Source organism: Narcine bancroftii, chromosome 5 (assembly GCF_036971445.1).
Source record: "Narcine bancroftii isolate sNarBan1 chromosome 5, sNarBan1.hap1, whole genome shotgun sequence".
NCBI classification, from domain to species: Eukaryota; Metazoa; Chordata; class Chondrichthyes; order Torpediniformes; family Narcinidae; genus Narcine; species Narcine bancroftii.
Genome location: NC_091473.1, coordinates 164,706,113 through 164,727,512, shown reverse-complemented (window position 1 = coordinate 164,727,512; position 21,400 = coordinate 164,706,113). Strand labels below are relative to the sequence as shown.

Sequence of the window (21,400 nt, the reverse complement as noted above, 5' to 3'; positions counted from 1 at the left end):
TCACTGGTACCTAACTTTTACTTTTACCTCACGTTGGCACATAACATGAAGAAGGGTCTTTAGTTCTGGGAGCTATTGACTTGGCTAGTGACTGGTCAAAACCAAAGTGAACTTTGGTGCACTCAGCATAAATCCATTAACATGCTTCTGCAGGTACCAATGAATTTCTTGGTCTATATTGTCACTGTCATGTCCAGCACTGACTTGCATGATTTGCCATTGATGTTCAAGCGTCAACTGGAAGATGAATTCACTTTGGCCTGGCATAGTGAGAGAGAGCATGTGGCCTTTGCCACTTCTCATTGCTATTTAATTTTTGAGAGCATTAGTCCACTTACTTGCATAGAAATGGTAAAGAGACTGTTATAAGCAAATATATCATCGTCAGCCGGGAAGATGATGGACAGATGAAGATTCATGCTTAATGTCATCTTGAATTCCAAAGGAATCGTGGTTCCTGCCTGGCTCTCAAATTGGATTTGTGCAGGTGACAGATTCAGCAATGAAGTAATGTATTGAAGTATTCTTAGCCTTTTTTCCACTGGCATCCCAGTTAATTGGCCGTGCAGTGTCCCGGGATAGGAAGCCATTTGTGCTGTTTCCACTGCGCCACCTTTAACCGTGGATACTGGCTGCTTTTCCACTGATCACAACTCAGCTCCAGGGATCGGAGAGTCTACCTTCGAATGGATTGGATAGTTGTCCTTTTTCCACTAGTATAATCAGCACGCCGGCATCAGCTGATGATGGGGATGTGAGTAGGGGTAAAGGCTGTCAATCCCCGGTGTGATTTGATGGCAGCGTTCTGATTGTTTTCCTTTTCCAATGGCCCTTAACCGGTTACTTCCCCGTTAATTCCTGAGACAAGGTGCTAGTGGAAAAGAGGCTATTGTTTTACACATCTTTTTTTACTGAGACTCAGGTTAAATAATTTCTTCCGAAACGGCTTGATGGATATTGCTTCCAGCTGCAAGTCCTTCTCATCTTCCTTCTTTTCATTCCAGCAGTTTGTTATAATCCGTAGGCTCTTTGTTTATTCTTCCACCAAGGTGTATTCTGCAACTCGATGAAGCACGAGCATTGCAGGTTGCAAAAGTCCCTGGAGATTGTTGCAATTTGAAACAACTAAAAACATTAAGCACTGTGTAATGATGGAAAAAATATCACCAGGGAACTAGCTTGCAAATGGTTGATTGTCTCTTCAAATAGTATTGTGAGAGGTCCATCTCGCTATTATTGCAAACATATTTAGCTGAGCACATTGTAGTCTTGAGCATCAAAATAATACCATTGGCATCAAATCAGCATTATGTGGAACAATGCAGCACAGTGCAGGCTTTCCAGCCTTCAATGTTGTTGCAATCCATATATCCCTTCCTAAAAAAAAAGTACTAACCCTCCCAACTCCTTAACCCTCTATTTTTCTTTCATCCATGTGTGACAGAATATAGATACATTTTTGGGAGGTAAATTGGGGCAGGGTTTGTTAGTGTATGTCACATACAAACACTTTAAAACAGATCTTATTTAAAATACTGGAGCTCTGCTCATGCTAGACATGTTGGGGCCAACAGTCTTTGCAAAAGCTTTGGAGAGTGCCCAAGAGACTTCACTAATGGATTATTGTTTACAAAAAGGCAACAGATGAAAGAGCTTGTCAGAGCCGCATTCTGTCTAGAATGGAACTTGCTGTTCTAGGAGAGTCATGCGCTTTTGCAAGCAGAGAGAGTCAAACAGGCTGTGTGTGTGTGTGTGTGTGTGAGTGAGAGAGAGAAAGAGATCAGTTCTACAGTCAGCAGCAGCAACTGGGACTGGAACAGGACAAGCTGGCAAGCTTGTGAAAAACCCCATTTGGAAGATGGGTTGTGAGCGCTTAGTTCGACCTATGGTTCATAAAAGAGGAGAGGACTGGCTGTCGAATGTTTCACTTGGAATAAGAGAAACAAAAGGCACTCTGTGCTGACATGAAAGAAAGAGGTTACCACCTGAGGGGGAAAGTTTCTTTGGCAAGACACTGAAGTGGCTGATTGAAGTAAATCAGTTGTGGGTGTCCTGGAACAACAAATCTTTCTCTGAAAACTGACAAGAACCTTCCTGAGTGGTAACCATTTACCTTTCAAGCACCAAAGCCTGGTGAATTTTATAAATGTTAAATTCTGTGCACAATATAAGAATTGCCTGCAACCAGTGAACTTGGAGGAATGAGAAGTGAGATTGGACTGTGAATTAAAGAACTTTTCTGAACTTACACACACATTACATTCACGTGCACTTAGAATTAGAAAGGGGTTAAGTTAGATTAGTTAAGTCAATAGTGATAAGTTAAAGTGTGATTCTGTTTTCATCCTTTTTTTATATAATTTTTTATTTTTCACACTATGAACCATATCAACCAAAATATGTACAAACATTTCTCATTAAATTTACACAGTGGTCTTTTCTCCCCTTTTTTCCCCCCCTTTCCCTCCCTCCCCTCTACCCAGCCCCCTCCAAAACCCATAAATATTCAACATATACAATGCAGTAAAACCATAAAACAATATCTTCACACAAAGGAAAATAAACAAGAAAAATGCATCATCTATTTATTACACACTGAATCTAGTCGTTTTGTCTTCTTATCATTTTCATTCTCATTTTAGGGGTTGGAGGTCGTAGGCAAGCTCTCTCTGATATGTTCCATGTATGGTTCCAAATTTGTTCAAACATTGTGACTTAATTTTTTTAATTATATGTTATTTTTTTCCAATGGAATACATTTATTCATTTCCATGTGCCATTGCTGAATACTCATGCTCTCTTTCATTTTCCAAGTTGACATTATACATTTTTTTGCTATTGCTAAGGCTATCATAATGAATTTTTTTTGCACTTTATCCAATTTGAGGCCTAATTCTCTACTTCTTTATGTTACTTAAAAGAAATATCTCTGGTTTTTTTTTTGGTATGTTATTTTTTGTAATTTTATTTAGTATCTGATTTAAGTCTTCCCAAAATGTATTTTCTTTCGTACATGCCCAAGTTGCATGTAATGTTGTTCCCATTTCTTTCTTACTGCGAAAACTTCTATCCGATAATGTTGAATCGCATTTTTAACATTTTTGAGGAGTGATATATACCCTGTGTAACCAATTATACTGTATCCTGCATAACCTTGTGTTTATTGTATTCTTCATAGTTCCAGAACATAACTTTTCCCATCCTTCATTTTTTATTTTTATGTTTAGATCCTTTTCCCACTTCTGCTTAGGTTTATAGTTTATTTCATTTTCCTTATCTTGCAGCTTAATGTACATGTTGGATATAAATCTTTTAATTATCATTGTGTCTGTAATCACATATTCAAAGCTGCTTCCTTCAGGTAATCTCAAGCTGTTTCCCAATGTATCCTTTAAATAAGATTTCAGTTGATGATATGCAAACATTGTACCATGAGTTATTCCATATTTGTACTTCAACTGTTCAAATGTTAATAAATTATTTCCCAAAAAACAATTTTCTATTCTTTTGATTCCTTTTCTCTCCCATTCTGTAAAGGAAAGGTTGTCTATTGTAAAAGGGATTAGCAGATTTTGAATCAATAGTAATTTTGGTATTTGATCATTCGTTTTTTTTCCTTTCTAAGTGGATCTTCTTCCATGTATTAAGTAAATGATGCAGTACTGGTAAGTTTTAATATTGCACCAGCTTTTCATCCCACTTATAAAGTATATGTTCCGGTACCTTTTCCCCTATTTTATCTTCTTCCATCTTAGTCCAGTCTGGTTTTTCCCTTGTCTGGTAAAAATCTGATAAATACCTTAATTGTGCAGCTCTATAATAATTTCTAAAATTTGGTAACTGTAAACCACCTTGATTATACCTCTTCTTGTCAGTCATCCCTTCATCTATCTCCCTCGTCTGTTTCATTGCTCCCTCTTTTGCTGCCTTCCTCATCCTCCAGCTGAGCATCCTGGTGTGGGGCGTTCCTCAGCTGTTCGCTCTGTGACAGCCAACTCCTCTGCTGAGCCCCCCTCCCGCCGGTGTCCTCTTTCTCCTTTGATTGTGCACTGCGCATTTTTGTTTGGCTCCGAGAGCCATTTTTGTAGTGCACCAGCTGGTGGGTCGTGACTCCGCAGGTCAGACACTGACCTCAAGTGTCGGGCGCTCCTCGTCACCACAGCGTCCTGTTCCTTCATGCAGGTAAGGCCTTCTTTCTTCTCCAGCAACTTTTCTACTTTTTTCCAGTTGTTTTTACTTTCTCTTTCTTGGAAGCCATCTTCTTTCTCTTCTCTGTATCTTTATCTTTTATTTCTTATATTTTAGTTTTGTTATGCTTTGCTTTTTCCTAACTTTTTTCCTTTTTTTCTGGAGAGGGCTGGTTTTCCCGACCGGCCATTACTCCTTCACATGACTCCTTATGTTTAAAGATAATTAAAAGCAACTTTTGTTTAATTAACTATTTGTCTTGGTGAATATCTATTGCTGCTGGGTTTTGGGGTCCTCTGGGCTCATAACACATGTTTCTGTCTAAGAGTCTCTTAAATGCACCTAATATTTCTTCTTCAGCATTCAACAAGGCATTCCAGCCACCCATAACTCTGTGTAAAAAAAAAAAACTTACCCCTGATGTCTTCCCTAAACTTCCCTCCCTTCACTTTGTACAGATGTTCTCTGGTGTTTGCTATCTCTGCCCTGGGAAACAGGTGCTGGCTGTCCACCCTATCTATGCCTTTCAGAATCTTGTCGACCTCTTTCAAGTCTCCTCTCATCTTTCTATGCTCCAAAGTGAAAAGTCCCAGATCTGTTAACCGATGAGTTAAATTGTGTTTTATTTTTCTGCTCCACACTAATCATTGCATGTACTAAGATTCTTGTCAAGTTTTGCAGTAGATACTGAGGGCTCTTGTAGCATCTGGTAAACAACTGCTTGTAAATCCTTGTTTCTCACTGAAGTCTTCTTTCCCTCCTTATGTGTAATGAAGTGACACATTATATCTGGAAGTGTTTCAGTTCACTCTATTTTGTGAGCACTGGTTATCTATACATATGTGAGATCACTCTGACATTTTTAGGAGAAATAAATGATGTGATGTCTCCTGTTTCAACAGCTGTAAGCACAAATGCAGAGATCGATAATGACACCGAGCAATAAGAATAAAAATAAAGAGTTCAACTGGAGCAACAAAGAAATTAAGATGGAGACTGAGATTTTGCTATCTTCCTTTTTTCCTTGTCAGTCCAACTACATAACACAACTCGAGCTGACTAGACTTTCATTAAATCAAGAGGTAGAAAACAGGCTATTAATCAATTCTTGATTATTTACCTACAGCCATAGGATTTTGCTTATGTGAAGCCCTCAGGCTTTAAAAATCAGAATACTAATAGCTCTGTCAGAAAGTGCAGAAAGCACTCAGCAAGCCATGAACAGCGCCTGTGGAGAGAAGCCCAATGTCAACATTAGACTTCATCAGTTTTTGATGAAGGCCAGTGCCTTTTTATCTCTCTCCGCAGATGCTGTGCCTGGTTTACTGAACAATTGCAGCATTTTCTGCTTTATTTCTTATTCCACATCTAGAGTGTTTCCTCTTTTGTCTTTGTGCTGAAATGTTCCATCTGCTGAGTTCACTCTTTGTACAGTGTAAGTTTAATGAGACATTAGTTGAAATCATTTGAAATTACAATGTACAAAGCAGAAATGAACCTTCTAACCCTCTAATTGTCAAAGTTTCCTCTAGTGGTCTTTTAATGAAAGATAAAAAGTAATGTGCATGGCACAAAATCTGCACAGAATACCTTTTATAGAGACAACACTGCAGGTCTTCATGAAGCAAAACATCAACTGAGGAATGCATTTTTGCAAGTGCTGTGTACAGAGAAAGAGATAGTCAATTAATCGGGGCTAAAAAAAAATGTCAAGAGTAGAAAGGATTAAAAAATTCAGAGCACAACATCAGCAACATGGAATTATGAAGTTGTGGCCATTAAAAACATTTGACTGCAACAGGGACTGGATTGGCAACTCAATGTTTCTGGGTTTCAATATTTTAGATATGGTAAGAGGGAAAAGAGGTGGAAGGGTTGAAATACCAATCAGAGAGAATGTCATAACTTCACCCAAAGAGGACGTAGTGGAAGACTTAGCTCAATGAGTAGAGTTCAGAAATAAGCAATCACTCTGATGGGGTTATATTTTAGGCTTCCCAATAGCCACTAGGACAAGGAGGAGCAGATACGAGGACAGATTTTTGATTGCTGCTTTCTGATTCTTTTAAGTGAGATACATTTTGTTTTTGTTCTTTGTCAAACTTTTTAATTTATTATCCTCTCCGTATATGACATGCACAGCATTCTTCTGAGAAACCACATTTCTGCTGCATTGATTCTTTTTTGCATTACTTAGACATATCACAAAGTAACAGGCCATTTTGGCCCACAAGTCTGTGCCGCTCAATTACACCCAATTAACCGAGTGAGTTTAACCCCCCCCTGGTGAGTTTGAAGAGTGGGAGGAAACCAGAGCCCCCACTCCCCCCCAACCACCGGGGAAAGCCCACACAGGCAGAACGTACCAACTCTTTACAGATAGCACAGGATTCGAACCCCAGTTTCGATCAATGGCGCTGTAAAGGCGTTGCGCTAACCACTACCCCAACCATGCCACTCACATTTTGTAGTCACCACACACATCTCCTTTAAACTTAACCTAACACCTCACCTTAACTCCATGTCCTCAAGCATTGGACATTTTACCCTGGGGAAATGATTCTGACTGTCCATCCTATCTATTCCTTTTATCATTTTATAAACCTATCAGATTTTGCCCTGATGCCCCAGAGAAAATAACCCAAGTTTACCTGACCACTCCTTAAAGCTCATACCCTCTGAATCAAGCAGCATTCTAATAAATCTCTTCAGATTCAACTCCCTATCCCCGACATCCTTGCTGAAATGGGGGGACCAGATTTCCACGCAGTTCTCCAAGTGCAGCCAGACTAAACATGGGTTTCTTAGTCTTACACAATCTCCATAGTATGCCACAAGTCCATATCTCCCTGCACAGCTGCTTTCAGGGAGCTATAGATTTGGACTGCCTGTGCATCAATACTGTTGAGGCTCCTGGCATTAACTATGTATGTATTTTTCCCCTACATTTGACCTGTCAAAGTGCAACACCTCAAATTTGTTAAGAATAATTTCTGTATGCCATTTCTTTGCTCATGTCTGTGATGACTCAATATCCTGCTATATCCTTTGACAACCCTCTCCACCGTCTACATCTCCACCAATCTTTGTGTCATCTGCAATCTTACTAACCTACCCATGTACTTTTTCATCCAAGTCACATATATCACAAATAACAGAGGTCCCAGTATTGATCTCCATGGAACACAATTCCAGACTTCCTGGAAATCAATTCTTAATCTCTTTTCATCCTTTGACTTCTCCCTCCAACTTTCCTCATCACAATTTTGGATCATACCTTCATTGCACATTCCACCTGGGCTCAGTGCGATCTTTAAAACTCTCGTAGGCTTTTCACTTTCCAGAAGAAGTGCTACACAAATGCACATTGTTCCAATGAAGCCATGATTAAAGTGAGTTCTGGCAATCTTCCATTCTGAATTGTCATCTCACATTTCACACCAGGCTGCTCGTGGGGAAGAGACAAATTCGTATGTGCAGCAAACTCATAAAATTGTTTGATATTAATGGGTATTCCAATTTTTCCATAGCAAGAGCACAGAAATAAGCTGAGCTCATGGTGATTTTTCATTTTGATTTTTACCAAAGGTAACACTAATTTACACTGGGAGAGTGAATTTAATTTAGTTAGTTTTTACCTTTTAATTTTGTTTGCATGGTTACATATCTAAGGAAATAAAAGTCAGATTTATAGATTTATACTACTTCAACAGGTCTGTTTATGTCAAAATTGGCTAATTTCTCCTCCATATGGAATCAATTCTGCCATTGTATTATTTACCATAGCAGCTTAATATACAAACAGTTTTGTGCTGCATTCACTCTATGGTAACAACGAATGAGTTGATTCCAAATGGTGTATTTGCCATGGATTCAATATCTCCATAATTCTTACCTTTGTGAATGAAGTTCATCCTCTCAGCACACCTCTCCTCCCCAAAATCTATAAAACCAATTTAAAACAGTATAGCCAAAGTACTGTGATTTAAAGGGAAAGTTTATTAAGCTACAATAGCTAATTAACAATGACTAATTAGCCCTGTCATTTACAACTTGCTTTATTTTCTTTTGCAACGGACCCCAAAACAAAAAAAATTACAAATAAAACTGAAAGGTTTATCTTCAATACACCTGAAATGTTTGACCTGAGTTTGAACTTTATAATAGTTATATCAGTTGAGTGGCAAGTCCAGGTGATTTGATAAACCCATACTTAAAACAATTGTTTAACTTTGAATAAAAATCTTCTTTGTGTATAGACATGGTCTTTGTAATGTAAATTTATTTTGAAGTGTTTAATTCATCAGAATCAAAGAAATGCTGAGGTTGGTATAGTCTCACAACCAATAGGGACTAAACTTATTTTTTCTCTTCATTTCTCAATGGATTATTTGTTAATGGTCTGCATGTAAGCAGTGACTATTCAATTGCTCGAGCAAAGACTATCATAAATATAGAGCAATTCTTCGCAAAACTTAACTGATGATTGACTTTACAAAATATTTGTTTGATTTTCCACTCTTCCTAAACGTCATACCATGTTTAAGTGCATCCCCACTGATTGAAGGCAGCCAATGGCCAAAGGATCCCTATGATTCTGGTCACAGCCTCTCTTTGCTGTTATCCTTGGGAAGAAGCTACAAAAACCTGAAGTCCACAACCTTTAGGTTCAAGAGCATTTATTTCCATCAGCTATCAGGCTCTTGAACTCCCCCCAATCTGTACTATTGAGATATGTAATTGTAATTATTCCCTATCTTTTATATTTATTATCTCAATGTATTCTAATGTATACTATTGGAGTTATTTTTTTTTACAAAGTACCTTTTGTGGCTACAGTAGTAAGAATTTTGGTGCATAAGTACATGTTTATGAAATAAACATTAATGTTATCAAATGGGTCAGCCCAAATGGTTGCTATCGATATCGTGGGCCAAAGGGCCTGTTCCTGTGCTGCATGAATTTATGACTCAAATGAGTCTTCCCTAAAAATGTGAAATATAAACAGTTTAACAACCTCATTTTTATGGATTTAACCAGAGCCAAGAGTTCACAATAGCTTTTAAATTTTAAATTTAAATTTAGGCGCGCAGAACAGTAACAGGCTATTTCTGCCCACGAGTCCGTGCTGTCCTATTCCACCCAATTGACCTACACCCGGTACATTTCGAACGTTGGGAGGAAATCAGTGCCCCCAGGGAAAACCCATGCAGACACGGAGAGAACATACAAATTCCTTATCAAAAGGTCAGGATTTGAACCCCAGTCACGAAGGCAGATGTTGTAACAGCATTGCGCTATCTGTTACGCCATCCATGCCACCCACGACTTTATTGCTTAAGCCTATATTTACTTTGCGCTATCATTAAAATTCCAAAATCAATACACTTCACTATTTCAGAAGAGTGAAAAGATTTGAAGAATGGCAAACTTTAAGTTCCTTAACAACTAATAGGGTGTGAAGTATTCCTCATGTCCAGCATCATTACGAATCAAAGATTGAAGGCACTTCAATTTTTCTCTCTGATTTCTGATTCATCTACTTATCTTTGTCCACTGATGATATTTGGGAATGCAATATTTTATTAACATCTATAATAGATTTTGGTCGCTTGTGTGGCCATAAGCAAATATATTAATGAATTATCCCGCCAGTCTTACAGCACATTCATTGGGTGTATTGTTATAATGAATAAGTAAAACTGTTACTTCCTTTACTATTACCTAGACAAGAATCCAATCTCTTTTCTACATTGGCAATTATTTTTGACACCAATTTTCACCTGCAGTCAATCAAGGCAAATATATTGCTATTACTTTTCAAGTCTTTACATTTCCAATGTTAGGATGTTAGGGATATATTTGTCCTGGTGAGGTACAGAAAAAAAATGGTAGGGTGGTTGACAAGAGAGGTGGAAAACCTAGTCAGGTGGAAGAAGGCAGCAAGGATCAGATAGGTCTCTTGAGGAATATCGGGTAGCAAGATTAAGAGGGGGCTGAGGAGTGCAAGAAGGGAACATAAGAAGCCCTTGGCGAGTACGGTTAAGGAAAACTCCAAGGCATTCTTCCCTTCTGTGAAGAACAGAAGGATGACAGGAGTGAAGGTAGGATCAATTAGTGATAAAAGTGGGAAGATGTGGTTGGAGGCTGTGGAAGTGGGTGGGGCCCTCAATGAATACTTTTCTTAAGTATTCACCAAGGAGAGGGACCTTGATGACAGTGAGGACAATATGGGTGGGGCAAATGTACCAGAGCATGTTGATATTGTGAAGATGTGTTGGAGAAGTTAAATGCATGAGGAAGGATAAGTCCCCGGGGCCTGACAGAATATTCCCCAGGCTGCTCCAGGAGGCAAGGGAAGAGATGCCTGAGCTGCTGGATCTTTGTGACACGGGAATGGTACCAGAGAATTGGAGGGTGGCAAATGTTGTCCCCTTGTTCAAAAAATATAATAGGGATAGTCCAGGTAATTATAGACCAGTGAGCCTTATGTCTGGTGGGCAAGATGTTGGAAAGGACTCTTTGAGATAGGATCTATGAGCATTTAGAGAAATATGATCTGACCAGGCACAGTAAGCATAGCTTTGTGAAGGGCAGATCAGGTCTCACAAGCCTGAGGGAGCTCTTTGAAGAGGTGACCAGACATATTGATGAGGGCAGTGTGGTGGATGTTGCCTTCATGGAATTTAGTCAAGCATTTGACAAGGTTCCACATGGTAGGCTTATTCAGAAAGTCAGAAGGCATGGAATCCAGGAAGCTTGGACATGTGGATTCAGAATTCACTTGCCTATAGAAAGCAGAGGGTTGTAGTGGAGGGAGTACATTTGGATTGGACGGTTGTGTCTAGTGGAGTCTCTCAAGGATTGGTTCTGCATTTTGTGATTTTTATTAATTTGGATGAGGGGGGTAAAAGGGTGGGTTGGCAAGTTTGCAGATGACACAAAGGTTGGTAGTGTTGTGGATAGTGTAGAGGATTGTAGAAGATTGCAGAAGGACATTGATAGGATGCAGAGCTAGGCTGAGAAGTGGCAGATGGTGTTCAATCCAGAGATGTGTGAGGTGGTACACTTTGGAAGGACAAACCCCAAGGCAAAGTACCAAGTTAATGGCAGGATTCTTACGAGTGTGGAAGAGCAGAGGGATCTGGGGGGTGGGGGGTCCATGTCCACAGATCCCAGAAAGTTGCCTCACAGGGCAGTTAAGAAAACTTATGGGCTGTTAGATTTCTTAAGTCAAGGATTGAGTTTAAGAGCCGTTAGGTAATGAAGCAGCTTTACCAGATTTTAGTTAGACCATACTTGAACTGTGTCCAATTCTGGTTGCCTCATTATAGGAAAGACGTGGAAGCATTGGAAAGGGTGCAGAGGAGATTTACCAGGATGCTACCTGGTTTAGAGAGTATGAGCAGAGATTAAGGGAGCTCGGGTTTTACTCTTTGGAGAGGAGGATGAGAGGAAACATGATAGAGGTATACAAGGTATTAAGAGGAATAGATAGAGTGGATGGCCAGTGCCTCCTTCCCAGGACACTACTGCTCAATACAAGAGGGCATGGCTTTAAGGTAATGGGTGCGAATTTCAAGGGAGATATTATAGTAAGGTTTTTTTACCCAATGAGTGGTTGGTGCGAGGAATGGACTGGCTGGGTCAGAGGTGGAGGCAGGTACAGCGGTGAATTTCAAGAGACAACTAGACAAACATATGGAGGAATTTAAAGTGGAGGGGCAGGGTCTTAAGGTCAGCACAACATTGTGGGCTGAAGGGCCTGTAATGTGCTATACTTTTCATGTTCTAATACTCTTCCACTTCAAATCTGTTTCATCACCTTTAATTTCTCATGACTGAGTGGTGAAACTAGGACTATCAAAACAATTATCAAAACAATTGGTAACTTTCCTTTTTAATTCATATTTCTTGCTAAAACCATAATACTCTTTGTTACTCATCAGAGTTATGCTTGTGCATTCAATGTTGCTCCATTCAAATATAGGTTATTTGGACTCATAACCACATTAGCATGTGACCTTTATTATCCTTGTTTTTCAGTATCCCAAGCTTGTGTTGACTGAAGTTTTACCTTTAATCAGGTTGAATCACAGGCTCTCCATTCAGCTCTGGATTACATTGACTACAGCTCTGCCTTCAACACTATTATTCCCTCAGCACTGGTCAACAAGCTCCAAACCCTGAGCCTTTGCACACCCTTTTGCAACTGGATCCTTGACTTCCTCATCAGAAGACCACAATCAGTATGAATTGGAAACAATGTCTCTTCCTCACTAACACAGGTGCACCTCATGGATGTGTGCTTAGCCCACTGCACTACTCACTCTACACCCATGACTGTGTGACCAAACCAATACTATTTACAAATTTTCCAATGACACCAAGGAAAATGGCAGAATCACAAACGGCAATGAGGAAGCGTACAGGAGGGAGATAGATCAGCTCCTGGAGTGGTGTCACACCAACAACCTTACACTCAACATTAGCAAAACCAAAGAATGATTGTGGACTTCAGGAGGAAGCCAGGAGAATATGACCCAGTCCTCATCGAGGTCTCAGTAGTGGAGAGGGTCAAGAACCTCAAATTCCTGGGTGTTAACATCTCCAAGGATCAGTCCTGGAGCCGCCATGTTTAATCACGAAGAAGGCCCGCCAGCGGCTATACTTTGTGAGGTGTTGGAGGAGATTTGGTATGTCTTGAAGACTTCTACAGTCTGGTACAGAGGCGGCAACTCTCAGGAAAAGAAAAAAAACTCCAAAGGGTTGTTAACTCGGCCTGTGACATCACGAGCACCAGACTTCACACCCATGAGGACAATCTACAAGGAGCGGTATCTCAAGAAAGCAGCCTCTATCCTCGAGGTCCCTCCACCACCCAGGCCAGGCCCTCTTCACTCTGCTACCATCAGGGGAAAAAAGGGTACAGGAGCCGAAAGACGAGCACTCGGCGGCACAAGGACAGCTTCTTCCCCGCTGCCATCAGCTTCCTGAATAATCAATGAACCAAGGGTAGTGCCTTAACTTGACTTTTCATACATTAGTTTTATTTATTGTTGTAAGGAGGTTTATTTGACGCTGCTGCAAAACAAGGAATTTTGTGACTTGTTCATGACAATAAATTCTGATTCAGATTCAGTTGTAGCTTCTGTCAAACAGATAAAGCAACAAATATGATATGCATAGAATAGTGAATTTTTGGTGCAGGTCACCCAACATAATGATGTAAAAGTCCTTTAAAGGAAATAGAACATTTACCAGAATGATTACAAGTTGAAAGATTGGGGGAAAAAAATATTAATTGGGAGATTTGATAAAAGGGTACAGAATTCTGACAGCTTCAAGTGAGTTTATGAAGAAAAGCTGTCAAAGAAAAAATGGTACCAGGATGAAAGGGGACAATTTAAAGTTTTAAGCACAGTGGGAATTTGAGAAACAAGCTTGCTTATGCTCACTGAGTTATTACCTGGAATTCACCGCCCACAAGGGAGGTGGCAAAAGAAATAATAAATTCAAAAGAAAATGGAAAGGCACCGAAAGGAAAGATACTTCTTGGGCAATTAATTGGGGTAGGGCTGTCTGGATTACACCACAGAGAGCTCATGTGAATTTTATGCATCAATTAACTTCTCCCTGTTACACGTGAACTCCTTGTATCAATGAACAGAACAAGAACAACAGCAGATTCCTCAGTATAAGTGCTGGGAAATCTCAACAAGCTCTTCTTGCTGGGTTTCATGGAGAGAAGAACCAGGAAATTACATGTGGTTCTCGGCCGGTAAATTTAGGGCTTGAGTTTCCCATCTGTTCATTTAGAGGGCTTTCAGGGGGCTACGAGGAGGAAGTTGCATTTTTAAAACATATTTGCATATGTATTTATTATGTGTCCTGTGGTGATATGTTAATACTGTTCTGTGATGGCCGGCCCACTGATGACTCGATCCCCTGTAACCCCCTCCCCGTCACCTGGCGTAAAGGTTAACCTCCTTACCCCCTTGCATTCATTCAAGCACATGGAGTTGGGCCAGCTGAAATCTAATGTGTATTAAAGCCTATCGTTCCTCACTCAGTCTTTGGAGTCATCGATAGTGCGTATCATGCATCCTAAATATCCTCAGTTGAGATTATTTTCAAAGGGATAGCTTGAAACTTAATGCTGTGAAGCATTGATAAACTTCAAACATTTTGATAGATAACCCAATGAGGATCGATTCTCTCAGCCTATAACAAATCAATGGGGAATTAATGACAACATTCTTACCTCGAAAAGGCTTCTCTGGTTAAAATGGGCAGTCACTCCAGGAGTAGCTGTGGTCACGCGGATTTCTCATGCTGAGATACATGCCTGACTGCAGTAAAGTCCTGCAGACCATTATTGTTCTTGGATACTTCTGGAGCAGCACTCATTCCAAAGAGCTGGATTTTCAATCTTTCTAGTCTCACTGCAGACCATGACTGCTGGATGTGTTTTCATATGATATGTGTTTTACCCTGGTGACAGTACCTGATAATGGTGGCTTTGTGACGTCAGGTGTGACAACATGGCGTCTTTGTGACATCAGGTGTGATTATGTGGTGCCTTCTTCCTCCTCCTCCTCTCCCCTCCCTCCAGTATGAAGTGAACGTCTTTCACAAGAGGAGACTGGGCAGGAGGTACATCCTGAGACTCTATAATGATATCAAAAAGAATTGATATTATGGTTGAGGTGAAGAGTCAGTACACATGCAAATATTTAAGGACAGAACATCCATTTCAATGAAGCTATGAGCTTAGTGAAGGCATATAGAACATCTCTTATACCCACTACATTTTTGCTCCAGAAGCAATTACAGATCTAGGGATTTTTATATTAATTTTTTTTAAAATTACATTTAAAATTTAAATTTAGACATACAGCACTTTAACAGGCCATTGTGGCTCATGAGCCTGTGCCACCCAATTGACCAACAACCTACAGGTACACAATCCTTTATCCGGAACCCTTGGGGAACAGTATGTTCCAAATTTTGGAAAACCAGATTTAAGCCGAATCGTGCTGCCGTATCCACCCCACCCCCTTCCAGTCGCGTTGTCATCTCCCCCCCCGCCCACCCGACCTGCGCTGCCAGCTTCCCCTCTTCACCCACCCGACTCGCGCTGCCCGTCTCTTGCCTGCCCGACTCGCGCTGCCCGTCTCTCGCCCCACCCGACGCGCTGCTAGTCTCTTGCCCACCTGACTCACACTGCTGGTCTCTCGCCTGCCCAACTCACGCTGCCGTCTCTCTCCCCACTTGCCAGATTTTGGAGATTTCTGGATAAAGGATTGTGTACCTGTATAACCTCCAGGCACATTTTGAATGGTGGGAGGAAACCGGAGCCCTCGGAGGAAACCCACGCAAACACGGGGAGAATGTACAAACTCCCTACGAACAATGCAGGATTCTAACCTTGGTCCCAATCACTGATGCTGTAATAGCATTGCGCCAACCGCCATGCTGACCGTGCCTCCCAATCCAATCATTTTGAGTGGGAGTCAGTAATGTATGCTTTAAAGTGTGTAAGTTAGTGATGAAATTGAAAATAAAGACAAATCCTGCTAATTGGAACAAGGAACGATAGTCATTATTGCAGAGCAATGAGGTGAATCATGCAGATATTTACTGATGGTTCTGTATAAAAAAAAGGCACGCTGCCGTATCTACTGTAACAGCAGCACGACTGCTAGTGCAGACCCAGGAGAATGGGGAGTGGGAGCCATGCTGTTTTGCAGGGTCCTACCACCAGAACCAGTTGCCGACAGCTCCGTAAAGCAGGGGTGTCAAACTCAAATTCACAGAGGGCCATAATTAAAAACTTGGACTAAGTCGTGGTCCAAACTAAATATTTATTGAAAATTTTCAACAACATCTATATGTTTTCTCTTCTTTCAACATATGTAATGTTAAACTTTTTCTTATTAAAATAAATGTTTAATAATAGTTGTGGTTAAACTCTTTCCAGAAGAAGCATCAACAAATGAGAAATAAAATATTCAATAAATAATATTTCTCTATAGCCTTTAAGCTCCTTTTAAATGTACTTTTTTTCACAAGCCAACAAGTCAAAAAAATAACAACTTGCTTCAATGAAAATCCAATCTTGAACAGTCTATGAACAGTCCAAAGTTAACCAAAGAAAATATTAATCCAAGCTTAGCTTGCTACACTGTGATTTACTCTGATGCACCTGGGTCTAAACCAGATACTTGGCATCTCTTCTTAGATGCAAGTTCATCAAACTCTGGGGTCAGAGTTTGCCTCCCACCTGTCTTGAAAGGTCCTGTTTTCTGTCTTTCGTTTGGCCATTTTTCGTAAGGGGTTTATTACATGTGAGTTCGGCGACAGGTCACAGATGCCAATGAAAGTAAACAGAGGAGGTGGGGGCGATTAGCGGGCTGACGGGCCGGCGCCAACTCTCGGGGTAGCCGCAGACTGGTGCAATACACCAGGAATTGGGAGGACTCACCCCATTGAGGAGAAGCATGGGAAATGACTCTACAGGAAGATGATCACAGCAGCAGACCAACGAGAGCCTCAGAGGCTGAAGGACCCGCTCAGGCTATGGGCTGCTGGTGACTTGAAGTCAAAGGGAGCCACACAGGCTGCGGGGTGCTGGAGACTGGCTCATGGGAACCAGGTACTGGATCTGGGATTTGAGAGGGTACTGAGGGCAAGAAGTGCTCTTGGAGGGCCTTCAGGCCCTGAAAGCTTCCTGATCGCATTGAAGGTTTGGACCAGGATCTCAGATGGCAAATGGATCAAACAGGGGTCTGTGAGGCTGCAGAGGCTACAGAAGGGGTGAACACGAATCCACGGAGACTCAGTGTCTCTAAAGGGACTCTCTTTTGCTTCTTTTTCCCTTCCTGTTAGAGGTGTCAGGCAATGCAAATGGCGACTCATTGTTTGCCTTGCAGCAGGCCAAAGGAAATTTTATGTATATTACATGACAATAAAATGAATCTTAAAACAGCTCTACTGTGTGACTTCAGTGCCTATGCACTGCATTATTTAAGGAGAAGCTGGTTAAGCATCGATAGATTCAGTTGAAGAAAGTTTGAGAGGAGCATAGTTAGTCCCCTGCTCTACTCGCTGTACACCCATGACCGTGTGGCTCGGTACAAGAAGAACATCATCTGCAAATTTACTGACAGCACTACAGTAATGGGTCTATAAAAAGGGGAGATGAGCAGAATACAGATTGGAAACTTGGCTGAATGGTGAACCAACAACAACCTCTCACTCAATGTCACCTAAACCAAGGAGCTGATTGTTGACTTCAGGAAGGGAAAACCAGTAACCATTGGGGGATCAGAGAGGGTGAGCTCATTTAAGTTCCTGGGAGACACTATCTCAGAGAATCTTTCCTAGAAGAAAGCACGTCAGCACCTCTGCCACCTGAGGAGTTTGTGGAGGTTTGGTATGACATTGGAAACCTCAGCAAACTTTTCCAGATGTGTAGTGGAAAGTGTGCAGACCATTGCATCATGGGCAATACTCCTGCATCAATACTCCTTAGCATAAAGCCCTGCAAAAGATAGTGGACACAGCCCAGAACATCACAGGCAAACCCCACCATCAAGAACATCTACAGGGAACGCTGCTGTCAGAGAGCAGCAGCGATCATCAAGGATCCACACCACCCAGCACACATTCTTATTCTCGCTGCTGCCATCAGGAAAGAGGTGTAGGTTCCACAAGACTCACCCCACCAGGTTCAGGAAAGCTGCTACCCTTCCACCATCAGACTCCTCAACAACAAACTCAATCAGGGGCTCATTTAAGGACTCATACTGGTGCACTTTATTGATTTTTTTCATTCTCTCTGTATTGCACAGTTTGTTTATTTTCTTTATTTGTGCACATGTGTACGATGAGTACAGATTTTTTTTTACACTACCAATAAGTGGTAATTCTGCCTCGCCCACAGAAACCAAATCTTAGGGTTGTATGTGATGTCATGTATGTACTCTGACAATAAATCTGGAAATCTGAAATCAGGCATGGATGGTTGGATCAACAGCTTGATTCTATGTAATTTTATGTTATCTTAATGAAGCCTTCCTGAAACCCTTGGCAATGTGGATATACTTCTTGTGAACCATCTCTTCTAGTAAAATATTGAGAGCAGAATCAGTAAACATTTCACTCCTGCAGAGTATTTTTCCTCGCAAGATTGGGAATACTCTAAGCAGTGTTTGGTGAAGCATGCAGGCTAAGCATTGAATCCTTGATGCCAATTCGTGCATAAATCAGTCAGCAATTGCACAGGTTTGACCCATTAATAAGATCTTACACATTGACAGCTGAAAGCAGCCTTGACAAACAGAACAACACATTGATGAAGTTCACGTCTAATCAACATGAATATGAGCGGGCCTGGTTTAAATCCTTGGTGCAGCTTTAGAATTATTTGACTCAAGGAAAACCTCTTCCTTTTTATTTCTCATAATTAAACAATGCATTGGGAGTATTTTTGCAAATTATATAAGCAACGTTGTAAACCTAATACTCCAAAAAGTATTGCAGCATATGTGCAATACATAAAAATACTGGAGAAACTCAGCAGGTCATGCATCATTTATAGGAAGCAAAGGGTAACAAATATTTTGGGCTGGAGCCCTTCATTAAGGGGGCTCAGGCCCAATACATGGGTTGCACAATTTCTTTTTGATGCTGTGGGACCTGATGAGTTTTCAAGTACTTTTGTGAATTGCACTACAATCACAGTACCTGCAGACTTTAAAGTTTTACTCTTTACAACTAACTCATTTGCTTTTTATCATATTTTAGTAGATCAGCTTTAATCATTATCCTTCTAATTTACAATGAGAAACATTTCCTTGAGTACGTATCCCAACATATTTAAAAAAATATAATTTTCCTTCTTCCCTCATTAAATAGAAAATATTTATGTGAAAATGGTTATGTGTGGAAAGAGTCAAAGCTAATTAAGATTATGACATTTTCCCTTTCCCTTGGGGGATCAGAGGTGGAGAGGGTGAGCTCATTTAAGTTCCTGGGAGACACTATCTCAGAGAATCTTTCCTAGAAGAAAGTACGTCAGCACCTCTGCCACCTTTGGTTCTAAATCATTAACACCAAATATCTCAGAGTACAAAGCTCTTTCCCATGTTGATATCATCAACTGGAGCATAAACAATTTTATTATAATCATTTTCTGGAACCTGTTCATACCACTGTGTATGGAAATATTGATGTCTATTGGTGATATAGCTCTCCATCATCTCATGTACTGCCAGACTGAGACCATCTGTAAATTGGAGGAATAACACTGGGCACCCTCCAACCAGGTTGCATTAAAATTGACTTCTCTGGCTTTTGTTAAACCCCACCTGTTGTTTCCCCCTGTCAGCTTTCCATTCCCTGGAGACATGATAATCTCTACCTGGTCCCTTATCACATCCAATTAACACCTTTTGTTGGTCTGGATTCCTTCCCCATTGTTTGAATTCTGAGACTTGCTGATATATCCTGCTTCTGCCTTTTTTAGATTCGTCCTTGAAGAAGGGATCAAGCCTGAAATGTCAGCAAAATATCTTTGTCTCCTAGAGATGCTGAAAAGACCAGCTGAGTTCCTCCAGCATTTCGGTATTTATATGGAAATATAGATTTCTATTGGCAAATAGAATTGTAACAAGAGCAAATGATGTTATTTTCTCTTTTCCATTTGGAATATAGAAGAAATGGAGTCTTCAAGCAAAATTTATGCAATTTTAAATGAGCTTTTCCTTATTGACAGGAAAAAAGCTATAATAGTTTCATGCCAGTTTTGGGGGGGTGGTGAGGTACATTTATAAAACACAGTGTTTATCAAAATAAATGCAGAACTGTGAAGGAAAAATGTTTTATATTCTATTCAAGGCATGGGGAATTCGATGTTAAGCTGTACATTCCAGTTTAAGTGCCTGTTTGCACATTTGACCAGCCTGAAGCCAGCCAATCACATGAATTCACCTCTGGCTTAGTTTGGGGCAATGGGACAATAATAACACTGAAAAGGGATGAACATGCAGAACAAGTCAATTATCCTCAAATGGAAGCATGGGCAACTTAGGTGTCAAATAATTCACAAGGAAGATTTCATTAAGAGTGAGAGTGATTGATAGAAACAGTTTAAAACGGCCTAATCTGCTACCAGTGGGAACATTACCATGCAACACGACATCTGGTGTCATGAAGCTGTCATTAGTTCCAGTTTTTAAAGATTTTTTTAAAATTTAAGATCATGTATAATTGAAACTACAGTGGAAACTCATTATAATGCGATGGTTTGGGTAAAACAAAATCGTATCATGAACAAAAGTGGGGTCGTGCTAAATCGAGGTCATGAAAAACACCATTTTCAAAAAAAATAAAGAACACGTGTACAATACCTGTATTTGGAATCTTTTTATTTCTTACAATCATCTTTTTTTTAAAAAAGCGATTGAGTGTTTGTTGCTTGAACGCAGCATGTTGCTGGCGACGAGCGAAATCCAAAATGCCTTTGAGCTGGAGGTTTTTTATGTGGCCCACATCCTGGGTCTCCAGCCAACGTCGGCCTGCCTCGAGGTGCTCAATGGCTGCAGACACTTTTGGGGTTGGGGGTGGAGGCTCCTCATTGTCGTCCTCCTGTGGTTCGGGAACTGGTGCTATAGTAACATTGCGGATGATCTCAGAGTCCATCAGATGCTCATATGTTGGGCATTCGGCATCGGCAGAGTGCCACTGGTGTAAATCCTCTTCGCTGATTTGAAACAGCCTCTGTGCCTCACCCACCTCTTCATGTGAAGCCGTAGAAAGCTTGCTCACCATCATCCATCATCTGCATCGTGGATTTTCGTGACGAAAAGGCTGGACCCAGACCCTTCTCCCAGCATTTTTCCCACACACAAGGAGAGGATGGCTGCCCAACCCTTCCCACCTCAGGGACAAACTTCTTTAAAACCATTCATACAGGGAGTCATCAAGGCTGACATCTTTGGCTGTCTTCATGTGCTTGGTCTTTCGTCCTGCCTCTTCCTCAACTTTCCAAAGTGACACACGTAACTCATCTTCCTGAGATTTCCAGCCACTACGTGTCAATTCGGGTATGCCAAGGTTGTGTGTAACTTGGGTTTGACTTTTATTCTTGATCGTGTCAAGCGCATGAAACTTATCTTTCAGAGGAAGCTTTTTGTCTTCTATCGGT

General features: G+C 40.7%; 2 long non-coding RNA genes across 3 annotated transcripts in view; one reads left to right on the top strand and one right to left on the bottom strand.

The window, feature by feature from the left end:
* Positions 1-14,694, bottom strand: part of LOC138764125 (uncharacterized) — a 33,360-nt gene extending 18,666 nt beyond the window's left edge. Inside the window, exons 1-4 of one of the 2 annotated variants that reach the window (XR_011357994.1) lie at positions 14,453-14,692; positions 8,084-8,131; positions 5,779-5,848; positions 4,621-5,090 (exon numbers count right to left, since the gene is read on the bottom strand). This is a non-coding gene — a long non-coding RNA (uncharacterized lncRNA). Of the gene's footprint in view, positions 1-4,620; positions 5,091-5,778; positions 5,849-8,083; positions 8,132-14,452 lie in introns of those variants that run through there. The other variant, XR_011357995.1, reaches the window with a different exon arrangement.
* The window catches only part of LOC138764126 (uncharacterized), a 97,879-nt gene extending 77,503 nt beyond the window's left edge, over positions 1-20,376 (top strand). The window contains exons 2-3 of the long non-coding RNA XR_011357996.1: positions 19,721-19,818; positions 19,909-20,376. This is a non-coding gene — a long non-coding RNA (uncharacterized lncRNA). The remainder of the gene's footprint in view (positions 1-19,720; positions 19,819-19,908) is intronic.
* Positions 20,377-21,400: the final 1,024 nt, after the last annotated feature.